This window comes from Anser brachyrhynchus (assembly GCF_964034855.1).
Source record: "Anser brachyrhynchus genome assembly, chromosome: 3".
Classification (NCBI taxonomy): domain Eukaryota; kingdom Metazoa; phylum Chordata; class Aves; order Anseriformes; family Anatidae; genus Anser; species Anser brachyrhynchus.
The window spans coordinates 54234076-54252382 of NC_137696.1; the positions used below are offsets into that span (position 1 = coordinate 54234076).

Consider the following 18307-nt stretch of genomic DNA (forward strand, 5'->3'; position numbering starts at 1 on the left):
TCCTTTGAGGTTTCTCACCACTTTGGGGAAGATAAATGGACACGGAGATGGTGTTGCACAGTGTGAGAGAGCGCGCACACCTTCAGAGCAAGCAATCACTGTCATCAGCTTTTCTGATTTCACCGGGGCTCCAGTACGTGCCCTCAGCTGCCTTCAGGCAGTAAAAACCCCGAGGAAGGGCAGGTCCCAGTGCTCACCACTCGCAGGGCAGGTGCCACGCCAGCAGCGATGCTGGGCCATGCTCTGTCATCCTGTTACTCAGAATGGGAAGTGTCCAGGCACCGGGGGCAAAAAACTTCGTCTTCTTTTTAAATAGACTTTAGCTAGCTGCTGCCACTGTCTGCCTACAGCTCATAAATTAAGGACAACTAAATGCACAAGTGATAAATTAAAGACAATTAAATGCACACGACACTGTGAATCATTGCTTCTTGCTGGCCTGCCTTTTTCCTCTTGCCTTGTGCACTGGAGTTGTGAGCTAGCAGTTCCTATGGGGGGAAAAAAAATAAAAAAATAAAAGAAATAAAAGGACACAAACCTAAACCCCAGCTCCCCAAAAGAGAAGGAACAAAACAAAGAAGAAGGGAAGGAAACTGAAACACAGGAAGACAGGTCTTGTGACCCATTAGATCTTTTGTTTGCAATACAAATCACTCTTATAAATTGAGGATATGATTGGACTCTGCTGAGGAGAGGAGAGGAGATGCAGAAACAATGAAGATGCTCATGATGAGATGAAGGAAAGAGAGACAAGCTGGAGGATGTTGTTGGACTTAAGAATCTTGGAAATAAAAATGCCACCACCATTTTTTGAAGGGAGCTTTTGAAAAATTATGACTAATTTCACAGCAGGTGTAAGAATGTGCAAACAAAAATAGAGCATTAAAAGCCGAAATGGAGCATGTGCCAGCACGTGGGGCACAACTGATGCCTCTCAAAAGGGAGGCTCTCTCCTGACTCCCGTCATCACTTGAGGAACATGCCGTAAGTCCTGTCTGGGTAGGGTGGACAGAACCACCCACCGAGAATCCACTGCTGGTGAGGGTGTCGTGATATCTCCAGATCCAGGTTGGAGGGGACCTTTGAAGGTCACCTATTGCAGCCCCACTCTTAATGCAGTGCTAACATTAAGTGAAATCTCCCAAGTCACCGTGTGCAGTTGTTGTCCACTTTTACATCACCTGGCACCAGTGGATCAGCATCACCATCTTCATAGCTCCATACTTCTTAGCCCTCAGCTTTCTGCTGATGCTTTCTGTGGTTTAGGCCAGCACCCAGGATCACCCGGTGGTCAGAGAGGTAATGTTGGAGGGCTGGTGGGGCCACACAGCCACCTGGATTTGTCATTCTCCCCACTGCTGGGCCAGGTGACCTGCTTGAACTAGATGTCTAAGTTACAGGCAGTAAAACTGGATGAAATGGCACCCAAGACTTGCCAGGCTTTTATAACCACATGGGTTAGAATCACAAGGCTTTTATATGAAATGAAAGTTGAGATTTTCATCTAATCCAGATGCTTTCAGGAGTGGGGACTTCGTTAAAAACTTTAGTATCAGCAACTCATGATATAATTGCAAAAGTTGGCAGTGCTAAATTTCTGTTTGCCAGCATTTTTAGAAGCCAGATTGTACAGTGAACAGTGGCAACAATTGCAAAATTTTCCCCATTTTAGAAATGGTTGTAACTCCCTGTAATATCCATGGGACCCACCTGCTGACATCCTTTGGTAACGTTTTCTGATGGATTATTTTATACAAGCACTTAACAGCTCTCTCTGGGTGAGTTCTATTTTACTAATGACAAATTCAGAGCAGAAAACAGATATCAGTGCCCACAGAAGAAAAACAAAAGCCAAATTGTATGCAATTTACAATAAGATGATATATTTAGCTCTGTTTAACATATGGTAGTGATGAGGGCAGCGGTGCTATATTTAATTGGATCCAGAAAAATGATGAGTATTAGTCCCTCTGGAGTTATTCATGGTGAATCTCCAGGAAGATTCACAAATGTTTTAATGAATTAAAGACAAATGGGGGGGGGGGGGGGGGGATGAAGGAAAAAAATAATCAAATTTCTTCTTTTTATCATGCAGATTCCAGTTTCAGCCCCTACAGCCCCACAGGTAATGCTCTCTGATGCTGCATTCAAACAGCATCTCCTCTGCACCACCCCAGCTCTGCCCAGCCCACAGCCTCCTTCTGAGGCTGGTGAAGGAAGGCAAGGCACCCTGTTCCTAATTCAAAGCCAAAAAGCTGCTCAAAGCCAGGGGCTGGGGGGGGGGGACGACAGCCATGGCTCTGGGGCTGGGGGGAGCAGGTTGGAAGGGCTGTGTGCAGGGAGCTAGAGGTGGGCCTGGGAGAGATGCTCTGGCATGGCAAGACCAGCTTCCACACAGACCTTTGGAAAAAGAGGTTGAGTTTCTACACATTAGCAGCCTGCAGCCAGAATATTAACATAGCAGTGGCATATGCAGAGGGTCTGGTGGACATGGCAGTTCAGGGGTGCTGGGTCACCACCTGCAAAGCGCCCTGAGAGTGTCAAGTGCTAGAAACAAACTGAGCATCTCCTGTGCTTACCTTTAATAGTTAAAGTACCTGCACAGATGGTGCCTGCTTTATTCAGCTATCAGCTGAGGATCCCAGAGGCTGGAACTTGTGTTAAGGTCAGGCTAGCAAGACAGCTCTCATAAGCTGGCTTCTCTCAAGGATCCCCCAGCAGAGGTGGGTACAGACTTATCTTCTGTTGGGATGAGGCTGCACTTACACTGTCTTTGCTGCTGTGAGCTGCTGTGAGCTGCCAGAACCAACAGTAGTACAAAGCAGATTGTCATCCAGTGCATGTATGTGGTCTTGCCTCTGTTGAATTAGCCAAACTCCCAGCGCAATGGTTACAGCAGCTCTGTGATTTATGTGAAGTCAGACTGATGCTCCCTGCCCCAAAAGCTCAGGCAGCACAAAATCTAGCACAGGTGAGAGCCGCACAACCAGATGCTACGTGCTTGCATAGGAGTCTATCACTAACTAGGAAGGAGACAGTTAGAAAGGGATTTGAGGATAAGCAGCCTCTTTGGACCAGACAAACGCTAAGCACAGCCATAGGAGAGCACCGTCTCCAGAGTGAGGTCCTACCAGGGTCCTGTTGGGGTCCCAGACCCATGTCAGAGATTCTCGGTACGTTCAAAGCTGTTTTTGGCAATCAGGAGAAAGCTGCTTAGCCTGGAGGAAAGCAAAGAGGTAAAATCCATTTCAATGTAACTCTGGAGGCATATACTACATCATCCACACACTGGCTTTAAACATGACCACTGTGCCATGTACCAGACAGCTGACCTCCACTTACAACTGTTTCACTTCTGCCTTCCAGTCAAGTGGATCTGACAAAAGACAAATTTAGTCTGAAAATGTGTCATACAGAAGGAGAAAGAAATCTCCATACAAGAATCTCATGAAGGTTTTAGAGAGCAGAGGTGCATTGGGAGTCTAACTGGAATAGGCAGTAGGGAAAGAAGAGCTTCTTGTAGAGCCCGCTCTTGGTGAAAAGAGGCACTTTTGGCTTGGACTGATTGAGCCAAAGGATGTTGAAAAGAGGCAAAATAAGTGGAGACAGCACATGGGGAGGTGTCACTCAAAAGGATCAGCAAAATAGCCTGGCATATACCAACTGGAAAACGAGTTAAAGAAAGGTGACAAAAGGGAGGAGCGACCAGTGAAGGTTCAAGAGGGGTTATTTCTGGCTGTTTGGTGCAGGTGGGCTTTGGGGCAGAGGAGAAAATGGCTTGTTAGGATGCAAGAACCTAAAGGCCATAAGTCTGGAAATGGGCTGGTGAAGGCAGAGATGGGGTGGGGGTCTGCTTTTGGACACTGTACAAATGCCAAGAAGCAGAGTGCCTTCTGCATCCCAGGGAAGAGGCATTTCTCTGCTAAAGCAGAGGCGTTTCTCTGCTATAAACTGAATTACCACTGGATCAAAACATGATACACAATACTGTGTTATGAGAAGCAAAGGAACAAACATCCCTCCTCAAGCTCCTTGCTAAGAAAGGGGAGGTCACCGGGGGGGCAGGCAGTGGTGATGGGATCAAGGAAGAGGCTTTAAGAAGGAGCAGATGGTGACATATTTTAAAGAGGTTATAAAAGGGGGAATCCTTGGGGCAGATGTTTTCTCAAAGACACCAGAACAAAGCACTGGCAATGACAAGAAAACATGCAGAAAATGTGCGTCTGTTGGGAGATGGCAGCAGCCACATGGTTCAGATTAACTTGGCAATGACTGCAAGACGAAGTGCAGCAGCAGGTGGGTCAGGCCTCAGCAGAGCTGCAGCTGTGCAGCAAGCCCTGGGCCCTCCATCCTCTTTACAGCCGTGGAAACATCTGGAAAGGGAAGGTCAGACCTCACACTCTTCACCTTACGTGTTAAATTCTACAATAAGCTCTGCTTTGATCCCTTAAGATAAACTCAAGTCTGTCTGCAAGAGAACCTGGCTCTGGCTGCATGAGGAAGAGAAGAGAAGCTTGCAGTTTGATTTGGCTCGTGGCAGCAGATGCACCTCGGCAGCTTTGACATTTGCCACCCCATAGAAAGAGCAGGAAGATGTAAGCCTGCCAGAGGCCAGACAAGGGCTGGGACATACACAATGAAGTGTTTCAGTGGAGCATCTGAGACCGGGGCAGATGTCTGAGATCATCCAGCCACCGGGAGAGCAGACGTGGGCTCTGTGGAGGAAGCCACGAGGAAAGGTGCAGACTCACTGGAGGGGTTGGGAAGAGGCTAAGCTTGAGGATATATTTTTTTGTTTGAAGACCCAGAAAAACAATAGACAAGGGAAGAAACTGGCCAGAGAATGTACATTAGCAATTTTATAAACAAAGGATATTGGCCTGTAGATGTGTAGATGTGGTGTTCTGCAAACCTATGCAATGGGGACAGCCCCTGGCCCCGTCGCAGAAAAGGCAGCAGTGCTGGCTACCAAGAATTTCTGAAGAGATGCAGCCCTTGGGATCACCAGGCTGTCTGTGTAAGCATTCGGGTTTTGCTGAGCCCAGCACCGCCCTGTGGTTTGGGCAGCAGGAGAAGAGTGTTAGACACGTTTAGCTTGGCTCTTCCCAGCAAAATCTGTTTTATTAGTTTTCCTCTTGGTACAGTGCAATTTTATGGTTCATTTTTACTGTATAGGAACTATCTGCACATTTTGGAGAGAATGCTTGCCAAAAAAAATTATTTCTGTTACTTAAGAACATAAGAGTCTTAAAAGAGCCTAAGAGGTTTCTTAGCTCTAATGCTGAAAACGTGGCACTTCTGAACAGATGATGTCCTCTCCAGAGACACGGTGGTGTGGGGATATGAACACTTCAAGAAGCAACTTTCAGGGCTTTCTCACTGCAATGCAGTGAACAGGTTCTGCTTTGTCTGGAACATTCTCTATTAACAGAATATGATTCATCATTAACAATTGGCCAGTAACTTTTTTTATAGGGTTGTCAGAAGCCTGGCTAAAAGTTCAGGCAGGCACCGGACTTATGAATGTGTTTCTAGGAAAAAAAATTATTACAGATCTTTAAAAGTGGTCACACTTCAACCTTGGTTTGAGGGTTAAAAAAAAAAAAAGAATTGTAAATAAGACATTTGAAAACAAATGTATGTCAGTTGCACAACAAACTTGTTTATAACTTAGTGCCAAAATGTTGGAATGAGACATATTTTTTGACTTACACCTAACCTCAGTGGCTGAAGTGGGAAATCAAAAGCATCAGCACGAACACCAAGAAATCCTGACACAGAAACTCTGAGGACCTGTTATGAGCCTGTTCCACCTGCCTCCCCTCAGAAAGAAGTGCCCATGTGGCTCTTCAAAGTGTAGGCTTTTCAACCACTGCCCACCCTGCAATTTTACTGTATTCAACACGTGCCTCTATTGTACATCTGCTGCCTCTAAAGTATGTTCTCTATATTCCTCTGTATTTATGGCCATGCCTACTAGTGCTTTATAAGGCCCTTTCTGGTAAAATCTCACAGGGTGTTCGTTGGTTCCCAGCAAGGTTTTTCAACTTATTTTTCCTCTACCTCCTTAGCTGCTTAGAGATTTATGCTACAGCGACCACCAGGGCGTTTTCATGTCTCCATCCATCATCTGCAGGTACCATGTTGATAAATGTTTTCTAGAGGGAATTTTGTTCCCACCTTTTAACAGAGTGATGTCTGAAGATTGGGAACATAAGTATGGAACAGGTTAAAACCATTGCTGATGAACTGGTCTGTACCTTCACCAATTACCTAAGACAGAATGTGAGTTTGTTATGTTTCACTGTTACCAACAACAACCTCTTCCCTGGCTCGCAGAGCAAGCACAAAAGGAGAGAAAGCATTCTGCTGGTTGGTTAGCTGCAGGGAATGGATAACTTAATCAGAAAAACTGAGGTCAGTGCACGGCAATTTGGGCATTTGGGACCATGGCTGGAAGTCTCTGCCGGTTGTATAGTTCAAAGAGTTGGCTGTCATCTAATACCCACTGGGCGTATGGCAGCTTGCAAGAAGAGGCAAAAGCTCTGTTAGTGTGACAGACAGGAGCCCAGACCATGGGGAAGGGAAAACGTGAACTCAAAGTAATGGCTTCCAAAATGTTTCTCCATTTTTACCTCTGGCAGGTTTGTGCTCGCTGAAAGTACACCAGAACAGCTATCAGCTTTTGGCTGGGTCTTGCGCTTGTCACTTGGGCTCCTTTGAGGACACATCAAACTCCTGCCCTCCAAGCAGCCCTTCCACAGGAGGAGGTAGAAGCATGACACCTCTTACAGATATTTCTGTTTATTCCATTAGGGAAAAATTCACCTCTTGACAAATGTATTTTCAGGCTGAAGCTATGGTAATGACTAAGGAAGTTAATGGAATTGGCATATTTATACTGCATGTGGGACCTCTGGATAGTTCAGTTTTCTTCCACTGAAGGAGGGAAACCCAGCCAGTCACCTCAATCTACAGGCTGGAAAAATAATATTCAACATCTTCATAGATAATGTGAACTGAGCCAAGGTCTTTGCATGCTCATCCTTAAACAGCACCCCATGGGAGGCAGCAAGTGCGTTAAGAATAAGGACTGCTCAGTGATGGATTTGCCATATAGAGAGATGTTGTCTATATACACATGTATATGGTTCTGTTTATATGTATTTTATATAAGTATATAATTCCTGTATAATGAAAGGTATCTGCCCATTTTTATAGCTCTGCACCTGACTAGTTAGTCCTAAAGGGAACTCACTTCAACCCAGCAATATGTCATCCCATCCTGCTCACTGTCATCTCCTGCCCCAAAAACAGGTCTTGGCAAGGACTAATATAAAGTGGAGAGCCATGAACACGGCCTTTGGACTCGGGTATCTAGCTTTGTTGCCTGTTTGCCACTTGCCCTACAGCTGTGGGACAAGTGTTGTCTGCTGCCTGTTCCCCAGGTGCCGCCTTACTGCAGAGCCAGGGAGGAGAAGGAGAGGCGGGTGCTGAAATCACCACCAGGGTACACCAGAGTGAATTTGGAACAAGGAGCTGAGGGCATGGCAAGGCTGACGGCTGCGTCCTGGGCAGGACAGTGCTGTGTGGTGAGTGCATGGGAGGACACATTGCTGACCCTTGAAGGAAACCAGCTCCTTTTCTGGGCTGTTGGGACAGCATTAGCCTCCTAATGACAGAGGTTTCTATAATGAGTTGCGATTGCCTCAGGCAAGCCATTTGCCCCCCTAACCACAAGTATCAGAGCCACTGGTCATTTTGCTCTTTGTTAGCAATTGCATGGCCTCCACCACATCCACAAGCACTTCAACCCTGGGTCACGCTTTTCTGAGGGGGCATTTCTTGGCTAACCAGGTGCTCAGGCCCAGAGAGAGGAGGCCGGATACAGCCATGGGAATTGCTATTGCCATTTGTGAGCTGCCTGCGCTTGTGCACAGGATACAGGGTCCCTCACCCATGGACGGGTCCTGCAGACACGCACCTCATCCACTCCCCTTGAGAGAATCATAGCAAAAGCAGAATCACTACAGAGAAAATGTCTGAAAATACCATTTTAGGACACTGTCAGGAGGTGCTACAACTAAGGATATACTTCCTACTGCAAGTGAAACTATTTAGTCCGTCTTGACAGTATCACTTGAAAAGGGATGTTCCTAGCAGCCTCATGCCACACAGTGTGTTTTTCAGATGGACATCTTATAGCACCACCAGCAAACTCTTATTGCTTTACAGGACTTAACAAGAGGTTTTACCTTGTACCAAAATTTGACCCGATAGTGTGTTAATTGAATTACCACCTAGACATTCCCTCCAGAAATTGAAAGCAGTCTTCTAGGTTAGTGGGAGGTAAAGCTGGAAGAGACATTATGACTTGAACTGCAGAACAATGACCATTAATGTTAAATGTTAAACAGCTCTAGGCACCACTGCTTGAATAAAGCTAGTTAGTTCAAGGAATGGTATTTCCTCATGCTAGTATCCGATACTCACATCCTCAGGGCATGGTGGCAAAGGTTTGTTTAGGGGGACCTGCAAAGGGGACAAGACTAGGTTCAGAAGGAAGAAAAGAGCATTTACAGCCATCAGATGTCTGGAAGGATGCTGGCCATTAGAAAAGCAGTTTTCCTGAGCAAGCAGTCTGGAACAAGCCAAGAAGAAAGAAATGAACACACTACCCCTGCCTCTTTCCAAATGCCTGAAGGAATCAACAGGTTTTTCCTCTGTCCGGAGACCACAAACCAAGAGGTAGGAGCTTTTCCTCAGTAATTTTGATGATTGCAAAGATGACAGAGTTGCCCAGGAGGTCTTTGTAGTAACCTTAGTGCAAAACTTGGTAGATCTCAACCAATGCCCTGAACAGCACACAAAATCTGCCAGGCAGCCAGTCCAGGCCAGCAGGAGAAGCTGCTCTCAGCAGCCTCGCCCCCACATTCTGCACTTCTATTTTATGACCATGTTTTTTTCTGAGGCTCAGTCGTGTTTTGGGGAACCTATAGCAGCCAATAGCCAAGGCCCACCAGCCTCAAGTCAGTCCTTGAAGACCAGAACAGTAGAGACAGGTCATTCATCTTGGCATTTCTAAACCTCCCAGTATCTGTAATCTAACCAGCTGAGGAATACTTCCACCTAGCCCAGATATGCTTGAAAGCAGTCCAGAAGAGGTAATGGGAATTCCAGTTTCAGTAGCTTAAATTCCAAATTGGCCTGCCTTTTTTCTTTTCATTTGGGTGCTATAGCACTGTTGTGTTCAGCTTGTAACATCCAGGGTTATTTAGTTAGTTATTTGATTGGTGGGTTGGTCAGTTATTTGTTTGTTTGTTGGTTGGTTTTGGGGCTTTTGTGTTGTTGGTTGATTTTTGCACAGCTTGTTTATTTAGCTTGTTTAATGAAAACTGGTCCCAGATGTATAAGGAGATCATGAGGGGTTTGGGACACATGCCGAAATAACAGTGCTATGTGTTCCTGTGAGATGTAGTCCCTTCCCTCACCACTGCATCAGGCAAACATCCTTTTAGTTAGAGATTTAGTTAGAAGATTGTTATCTTTCAACTGCATGAGGAAAAGCAGTCTGTTGATGAGGTTAAATGCCAAGCTCTGAGGTGAATAAACCTTAGATGCAGGGCATCTATTGAGATGTAAGAAACTTAACAACTACTAGCAGGGTCTTCCTTATTTTAGGCAGCAGATCAGTTCTGTCTTGATCTGTGGCACATCTGGAAAGAGACTTTCTTGCAAGTTGTTCCTACAGATCTGCTTCCTCCTCATTGTCTCATCCCAGGTACCCTTAAAATGGCTGACACCATGCAAACTTTTGTCCTTGAATTAAAGATAAGAATCCCATCTAGATCAAGACAAGGAGCATTTGGAACGGCACCTGACATAGGTATGGGCACCAGAACAGACCAAGTCCACTCTTGTCAACTGGGCACCAGCGGTGGTGCCTCAGCTACTGCTGGCTGGCTGTGCTTCATGTGGTTCTTCATATGGCTGTGTCAAGTCTTATTTAAACAGCTAGGTGAGGGGAAAAAATGGTTGGCTTTGGATTGAATTAGTGTAAAAAGGAAAAAGTTTCACTTCTCTTTCAGTGAAGAAGAACCACTCAGGAAGCATTCTTTCTGACTCCAGATTAAATGTTTCATTTCAGGCACTTAGAAGAACAGCGAAGGAAACGAGCAGCAGAAAACAAAACACTGGAGAGGAAGGCAACAAACACCCACTTTTTCCCAGTCTTCAGGATGTGAGAGTTCCAGATTCATGACCATGTCTGTCCCCAGAGCTATCCAGGTTCATCTTCTGAAAGAGTGCTCAGGTGAGAGACATTTTGCACCTGGAATGCTGCTACACTTTTCTCTGGCAGTGTTCACTCTGTATAAATGTCTTTGTTAAACCCCATCAGCTCCAGCTGCCTCCAAAAATACTGCAGAAAGAAGAATTTGGCCTCAGATGTCCGGATTGATGATCTTACAGTATGTTTAAGTATTACTCATAGCTGTAGGTGAGTGGAAAGATTTTTCAAATAAATCATTACTGTATCATTTTTTCCTGATATTTAGGAAGAGGGAATAATGTCATCATTTTGAAGAAGCTCTATTAACTTTTGAGACCCTTTGGGAGGGGAAGCAATAATAATGGAAAACTAAGACAGAATAAAAGTTAGATTTTTACTCTGAAAGAACAGCTAATGTGTACACATGGACAGAAATGCACACTTTCATCTCTGTACTCATGGATGAAGGTTGGGTTGTTTTCTTTTTTTTTTTTTTTTTTTTTTTTAGTGAACAAGTGTTACAGGAATTGTGTTCCCTCTAGTAAATTTAGCTTTCCTGATTAAAATGAATGAGCTGAAAGGTGGGTGGAAGATGTCGTACTGATTCCAGCTTGAAGGAGGGAAGGAAGGAAGGAGGAAGGAAGGAAGGAAGGCAGGCAGGCAGGCTACATTTTTCCAAGCATCTGTATTAATAAGTAACAGGACTACATTCCTCTGAGAGTTCTGTATGCCGCAGTCATCCCAGTGTGGCATGCTGCTTATATAAAATATGCTAGGTCAAACTCTGTCTCTGGTGCAGGCCAGGAGCAATTCCCAAGTGCTGGGGTTGGGATCTGTGTGTGGATCTGAGCTTTCCCTGGTGTTGGTGTCTGAGACATCGTGCACTTTTTCTGAACATGGAGTGCTAGCCAGGAAAGAAAGATGAGAATGTGCTGTCACTCTTGCATAGGCAGAAGTTGCCACACAGATGTCCAGCAAAGTCATCCCAGTGGGCATTCACCCTGGACCTGGAAAAGAGAGGAGGTTGTTCATGATGGTGAGGAGGGAACCAGGGACAAGTTTAGCAGCCTGTTCTGACCCAACACAACCATTCTCTGGTTTAACTCTGCTGTTACTTCGTTCAAAATTATCCTCACAACCTCTAGTGAATCAAACCCAGCAACTCTCACAGCGAAATTTTGTGACACAGAGATGTTGTTTTGTTATGCTCCATATGTGCCTGTTCTTTCTTCTCTTTTGCTTTGATCATGGACTTGAAAGAGGGTGGAAAATCATTCTGTTATGTGTTTGTATAACACCTTACCAAGCTGAGCATTGGTCTGTGCCTAGAATTTCTAGGCACTTCCTTATAAATAAAAATCCATATAAATAAATACTAGTAATCTATATTTCTGAGAAAAGCCACAAGCCAGTAAGTTTGACACTCATATAAACAACCTAAGTAAGAAACAACAGAGCTCCAGTCCTCACATCTGTGGGAATATCAGATGTACTATTCAAGAATCACCAACAATAACAGCAAAAACAGTTACAGATTCTGTGATCCAGATTTTAAACACCTCACTGCTTACTAAGAACATGGCTTTGGAAATCCACTGACACCAGGTGGGATAAGGGGTGAGATACAGGGGAAGAGGCTGCTGTAACAAAACATGTGGACAGCTAAGCAACGTCAGCTTCTTGCTCTGCATTGACTCATGCTCACATGCAACCCTTACATTGGTGCTGCGTTTACTCCAGCATAACCTGGTGGTGGCTCCTCAGCACAAGGAGAGGCTTTCTCTTATTCCACATCCACAAGACCTTTGTATCATACTCCCTGAGCTCTGAACAGCTTCACTGTATGTCCACGGTGGCACAGTGTTGTGGCTCTTCCTCCACAAAACAGCCTCCTTTAAAAACACTTTACACATACTGGAGGCCAAAATCTCTGCAGGTTCCACTTTTTTTTTCTTAGAATTGGGCACTCTGGGATGCGGATAAGTAAATAAGTGTGTTGAGCTACATAACGCAAGCTGAGATCCACATAAGGTAAATTCCACCCAAGTCAGCAGAAAGGCTCAGGAGTCTCTGAGGGGGCTCGGAGGGGACCTTGAGGGGCTGAGCAGGAACTTGCCAAGGACTGTGTGCTGGCAGAATACACAAGGCAAGAAGATTCTGGTCAATCACAGGATGCCTGGATTTGGTCTTCAGTGTTTTCCCTGTAGCAGAAAGCTAGAGTGTGTCTTATCACAGGATACAGGCAGCTCCTGCTCCATCCTTGCTACCAGAGAAGAAAGGTTGATACCCATTTGATGTTGAAGATTCAGTTGTCTATGCTATGTTGCCTTCCAAAGATAAGCCTACTTTTAGTGTTCAGGAGACAGAACTGCCATGATCACATGGGGAACTGGAGAATGACCTTTTCCTTCACTATACTGAAAAAAATGTTCAGTGGCTTTCCAGAAAACAAACAAACAAAAACCCCGAATTCCTTTCCTGCAAAACCCGGATGTGCACTATAGATTTTCATCCTTATTTTAAAAATAATGGATGGGAGGGAAGACCCCTTTCCTAAGCAGAACTGAGGAGACGAAGGAAATGTTGTTTTGCTAATGCATTTCACATCTTGTTGCTAGCCTATACCAACATACAGATCTCTTTGTTCAAGGCACCGCCTCTCACATGTATTAGAGTCCAGTTCAGCATGGATGTGTGCAAGCCAGCAAAAGCAAAATGATATATCTGTTCTTTCTTTTTGTCTCTCCAGTGCTCCTGTCACTTTGCCAGTTTCGCATGAGATGGAAAACAGGTTATCTGCTGTGCCTGGTGAGGGTAACAGGCCAGGATGAAGCTACAGAATGAGGCAGACAATGCTTAGAGGATTTAGCTCTGGCAGCCAGTCCTGCTGCAAAGTCACCTTTCTTTCATGCAAGTGCAATTTATCTTGTTGGTAATCACATAAGCCATAACTTTGGCAGCACCTTAGAAGTAATAGTTTTGTAAGTATGAGAAGTTATTCAACAACTTCTTAAACACAAGTACATCTTCAGGCTCAGGTACTTTGTATGGCACCTTTATCCACAGCTGAGTTAACACATATTGTGAATAAGTAAACAGTAAGACAGAATTTCTTTTGCTGGAGAGTGCAGGCATGGAAGTGATGGGGTGAGCTCAGTCCCACAGGGCCAGCAGCAGGGACTGGGCTTAAGTCCAGAAAGGGCCGCGGGATGCTTGTTCCTCCTGCCCCACACTTGACATTCATTGACACTACATTGGCCTCACACCCACAACTGTCTCCTGAACTCCCCAGTAGCTTTTAGCAAACTCCAGACATGTAGTAGATGTCCAGAAGTCACCACTACAAGGTACCAAGGCAGGGAGGTAGGGCACTGGCAGTGGGTCCCCAAAGTGGGGGGTGGCTCCAGTTACAAGTCCCACATTGTGCTATGCGATTTTTCTTTCAGACTCTCTTGTTGCTGGTCCTGAAGCGTTCCTGTCTCAAAAGGTGTTTGAAAGATGGCTTCTCCTCATGTTGATATAAGTATATGTTTCCCTCAAACCATCCCCATAAATGTCACAGCCTGAGTCTCGCCAGGGCCAAAACTGTGACCCAGTGGGAGCTCCTGTCCTCTTAAGTTAAATGCCGGTTGCATTTCTTGGTTTTATCTAAGTATACATGCACACTCAACAGCACATACAACAAAAAGCCACGCTTCCTTCCCTGGGAATTCATTATCTCTTAAGCTCACACAAAGTCTGTAAGACTTCTTGGGATTTCATTCTTGGCTGAGCATACTGTCCATATTTTAATATATGGTGATCTCAGGACCTTTTGAGATGTTTACATGGAAGGTTGATTTATACATTAACCTCTCCAAGACTGTTACAGTTCTCTGCCAAATTAGAGAAATGGCTGTTGCATGAAGTCCACACTGACGGTCACGGAAGAGAGTAACTGTGCACCATGTGCACGCAGACTCCAAGTGAAGGTCTGACCTTGAGCACACACAAGGCTGGAGAAAAAATTAGTGGTTCACTTCATTTAATAGCTCTATGAGCTCCAACAAGCATGGATCTCTAGCTGTAGTTACTGACTACAGACTCCTCTCTCACACCCCACTGGTACCCTCTCAAAATCCTACTACCACCATTGCTTTCCAGTGCAGGATTACGAGGCACTTGGCTCCTCTGTGCTTTTTCATGTTGAAAATCCTGCAGCTTCCAGAAGGCACGGGACCAGGCCAGTCCTTCCTGATTAAAACACAGCTGTGCTTCTGACTGTACTTCTCACCCTGGGCTCCCTTTCCACTGCATTTTCCCTGGGGGAGACAAAGATGCCGCGTGTCCCTGCCCCAGTGCCTGTGCTCCTGGCTGCACCGCAGTGTGGAGAGGCTTCTGCCTGCTGTCACACGGCTTGTGTGCTGCCCTGCACACCAGAGCCTGGGGAGCTAGAAATGAAATTGCCTCTGGACAGACGTTTCTCTAGCATGGACCGAGTATACCAGGAAGGTTTTATCAATTTAGCTGAGGTTCGGGCTGACAAAGGAGCTTTTGGGACTGCTTAATGAAGACTTGTGACACTGAGGACAGTGAGCAGTGTTAGCAGCTCTGCCTTGCAGGCACCTTTATCTCTTCCTAAGCTGACAAAGACCCACAGGAGGTATCATATCATGGGGGAGGGAACGATAGAGGGCCATCCTCTTCATCACTTCAATATTACCATAAGCCAGGATCTATGTATCCTGGGTCATTTCCAAATCATATGGAGGCTGGAATCTTGTAATATCTTGTATCAGAGAACCTGAGAGCAAGCCAAGAAGTACCTCAGCAAGCTCTGAGGAGCTGTGCGCACACTAGAAGGCTTCGGAGCCCTGGCATTTCCTGGAGAAGTTTTCTGTGATGAGTACATTGGGCAGGAGATTAAGCAGGGCTCCTTGGCTGGTTTCCTTCAGACCCTCCAGAGACTCCTCTTTGGCACTTGGCAGGGATCCACAGACAGTAGAGGTGGATTTGGGCATGGCTCTGATATCAATTCCAAGTCTGAAAGCACCCATTGATTTTTTTTTTTCCTGCGGAAGGGTATTTGTGGAATGCTAGAGCCTGTAGGTCCGGGTCGTGCTTCAGATAAATGCCTGCCTCTCCCCAGGACAGTGCCTGTGACAGGGTGGGTGGTTCATGACAGGAACTTTCAGGCCTCCCAACTCACCATTTTTGCAGTTGCATTAAAAGTAACAGATTTAATATAACTCTCCAGTCAAAGTGAGTTAATACATTGCAAGACAGAAGAATGTGGTTTTGAGTATATTTTGGGTATTTTTTAATGTAATGGTCGACTGTTCTTTGACTTTGGCCAGACTTGGATTTTGCTATGTCCTGTGCAATTTAAGTACTTAAACACAAACTCACTTTTAGACACATCTTATCTTTCTTGTCCTACATGTCACCTGCATCATTCTATCCTGATCTGTTCTGTAGTGCTGTATTTACATGAAACCAGCCCTAAAATTCAAGGCTGGCACTTCCATTTCTATCGTGCTTAAACAGACACAGTGGATACTTGCTTGCCTGCTGATTTTAGCAGAGCTAAAGGCTCAGTTCTTTAGTGACCTTATTTATATGAAGGAAAAGAGATGTTCTACGGCACTGGTTTCTCAAAACTTGCTAGCGTTGTCCCTTCAGGGCAAAGTTATTTTTCTTACAGCAAATGTAATGGAGCTGCAGGGAAGGTGTATTCCAACCCCCATGTTAAGTCTTATGAGTTTTATAGATTTAGATAAGCAATGCTTAATATCCTTTATGGTGACCTGCAGGTTACTTCATATGAAATAACAGGGGGCTCCCATACTTTCTCTAGCAAAGTTTGATCCAGCGTATCATAGAATTGGCTGGGAGTACGGAAAGCTGGAGATTTATGGATGACAAAAAAAATGACATCATGTATCTGGCCTAATCTCTAGCTTGTTGCTGCCTGCAAAAAAAGTGTGTTTTAGGCAGGGCTGAGCTTCTTCACATTTCAGTGCCCTTGCCTGCATGCAAGGAGAGGCTCGATCATGACCAAGCCCAAGCCCTGGGCCACCCCATTCCCCTTGTGTGTGACTCTTCCCTCTGTGCCGGCAGGGGAAGATCACAGAGGAGATCCTGGGGACGCCCTCTCCTCCAGCTGTAAGGTAGCACTGTGTTTGGGAAGGGCATCGGATGTCAAGGCTTACCTGAGACAGCTGCTGCAGAGTACTTGAGAAGTTCAGGTGAACCTTCCTACAGCTGGGCATTGCCTTCCTGCTTTGCTGGTGTGATCGATGAGATCAGGAAGGGTATTTTTGGGTGTGGTGGGTGGCACTAGTCTCGTATGCAGGACATGTCTGAATGGATATTTTGAGATGGCGTGTTTGCCTTTGTCCAGCTGAGGGGCCTGAGGTGACTGAGGTGGAAGTAGAAGACACTTCTGCTTTTCTTGGACCACACAGAAATCCTTCCACCAAGCTTCATAGGCAGAATCTCCACTGCAATGCAAAGCAAGCAAGGATCAGGCCCAGTGTCCCCAAGGGGAGCACCAGCTTAGTCGCCCACATTGTGCAGGAAACAAGACACTGACTTACCCTGTTATGTTCATTTAGCAGTTTTTTTTGCTGGTAAATCTCACTAACGCTTCCATTAACCACAGGTACCTGGGTAGTAGGTTTTAAAAAATGACCAGAGATTCAGGAGCACAAGTCAAGCAAAAAGTCACTTCAGAGACCCACTGTTCAGTACCAGCCCCACCAGTATGTAGGAGAGGAGGGTCCAAGAGCTGTATTTGCTCTAAATAACTCCAAGCGCTGGACTTACAACAGGGGGCACTTGCTGTTTTTGGTCATGGGAAACTCCTCCTGTGGTTGTTGGTATTGTCAGAAATTGTCAAAATTGTCAGTACTGTCAGAAACACCATGTCCGTTCCTCTGACACAGAGGGTTTTTCTGGTGTAAGAGTGTCATACCTTATGAAGCCTTGAAGTCAAGGTTAGCTGACAGTCTCTCGGGTTTTCAGGTTCCAGCAAAAAATTGGCACTTCGCTCCCATGAACCTTCTTTTCTAAATGAATGACTTATTTGTGTAGACTTCTTGAGTATCTCAGCTTTTGGGAAATTATGACACTATTACCTCACCCTTCTATAGTCCATTCTGATACTTCTCCTCTCCTAGTGTTTTTTTCCTACTGTAACGCTTGCTTTAAAAAATTTATGGTAGCAAAAAAATAAATCTCTCATGGGAAACGCATTTAGAAGCTGGGATTTCACATATATCAAATTCAGACAATTAAACCCTTGGAATGCAGGGCTCCCTAGGAAAAAATGTAGCCTGAGCTATGGAAAATGAGTTTTCTTCCAGCTTTCATAAGGTCTGCAGCAACCTCTGGAAATCTGCAGGCTGCTCAGTGGATGACCAGCTAACTGCAGAAAGTCCCAAGAAAACTTGCAGTAGAAATTCCAAGCATTTCTGAAAGAACTGAATAAAAAGCATCTGTCTGAGCTAGTGCATAATCTCTTTTGATCTGAGTTCAGATATGAGGTTTTATAGCAGTTTATGTCAATTGGGGTATGAGACTATCATAAAATGTGACAGCAGATAATACTAAATTTACTACATCAAAGTCAATAGCACATAATGACTTTACTCTATGGGACTGCATCAAGAGCTACCCAAATATTTTTAGCACATATTAGGGAAACAGACTTCAGGGTGGATCCTTCCTTTGCTATGTATTTATGTCTGCTTTTATATTTTTGAGGCAAAAGTGATGAACTTTGTCCTCTTGCAGAACAATTATAATACCAATAGGAATATACAAGAGGGCTTAAGTTGGATATCGTTGTAACAGTGTGAGATAAATAGCCTCAAATATCAACACCGATCTCAAAAAGCACATACAGAGTTTGTCTTGTAAAATTTTTGATCTCTCTGCATCTGAGCTGCTCTCAAGATGAAACAAAGGTGCCAGTCTCTCAGAAGCTATAAATCAGCATCGCTCTATCAGTGTCTCGGTGCCCTAGAGGGATATCAGGTGGTGAGCTGTACCATA

General features: G+C 45.0%; 1 long non-coding RNA gene across 1 annotated transcript; it reads left to right on the top strand.

The window, feature by feature from the left end:
• Positions 1–7488: 7488 nt before the first annotated feature.
• On the top strand, positions 7489–12047 carry LOC308192649. Its single transcript, XR_013948963.1, has 5 exons — positions 7489–8748; positions 9782–9886; positions 10148–10312; positions 10400–10498; positions 11220–12047. It is a non-coding gene; the product is annotated as an uncharacterized lncRNA (long non-coding RNA).
• Positions 12048–18307: the final 6260 nt, after the last annotated feature.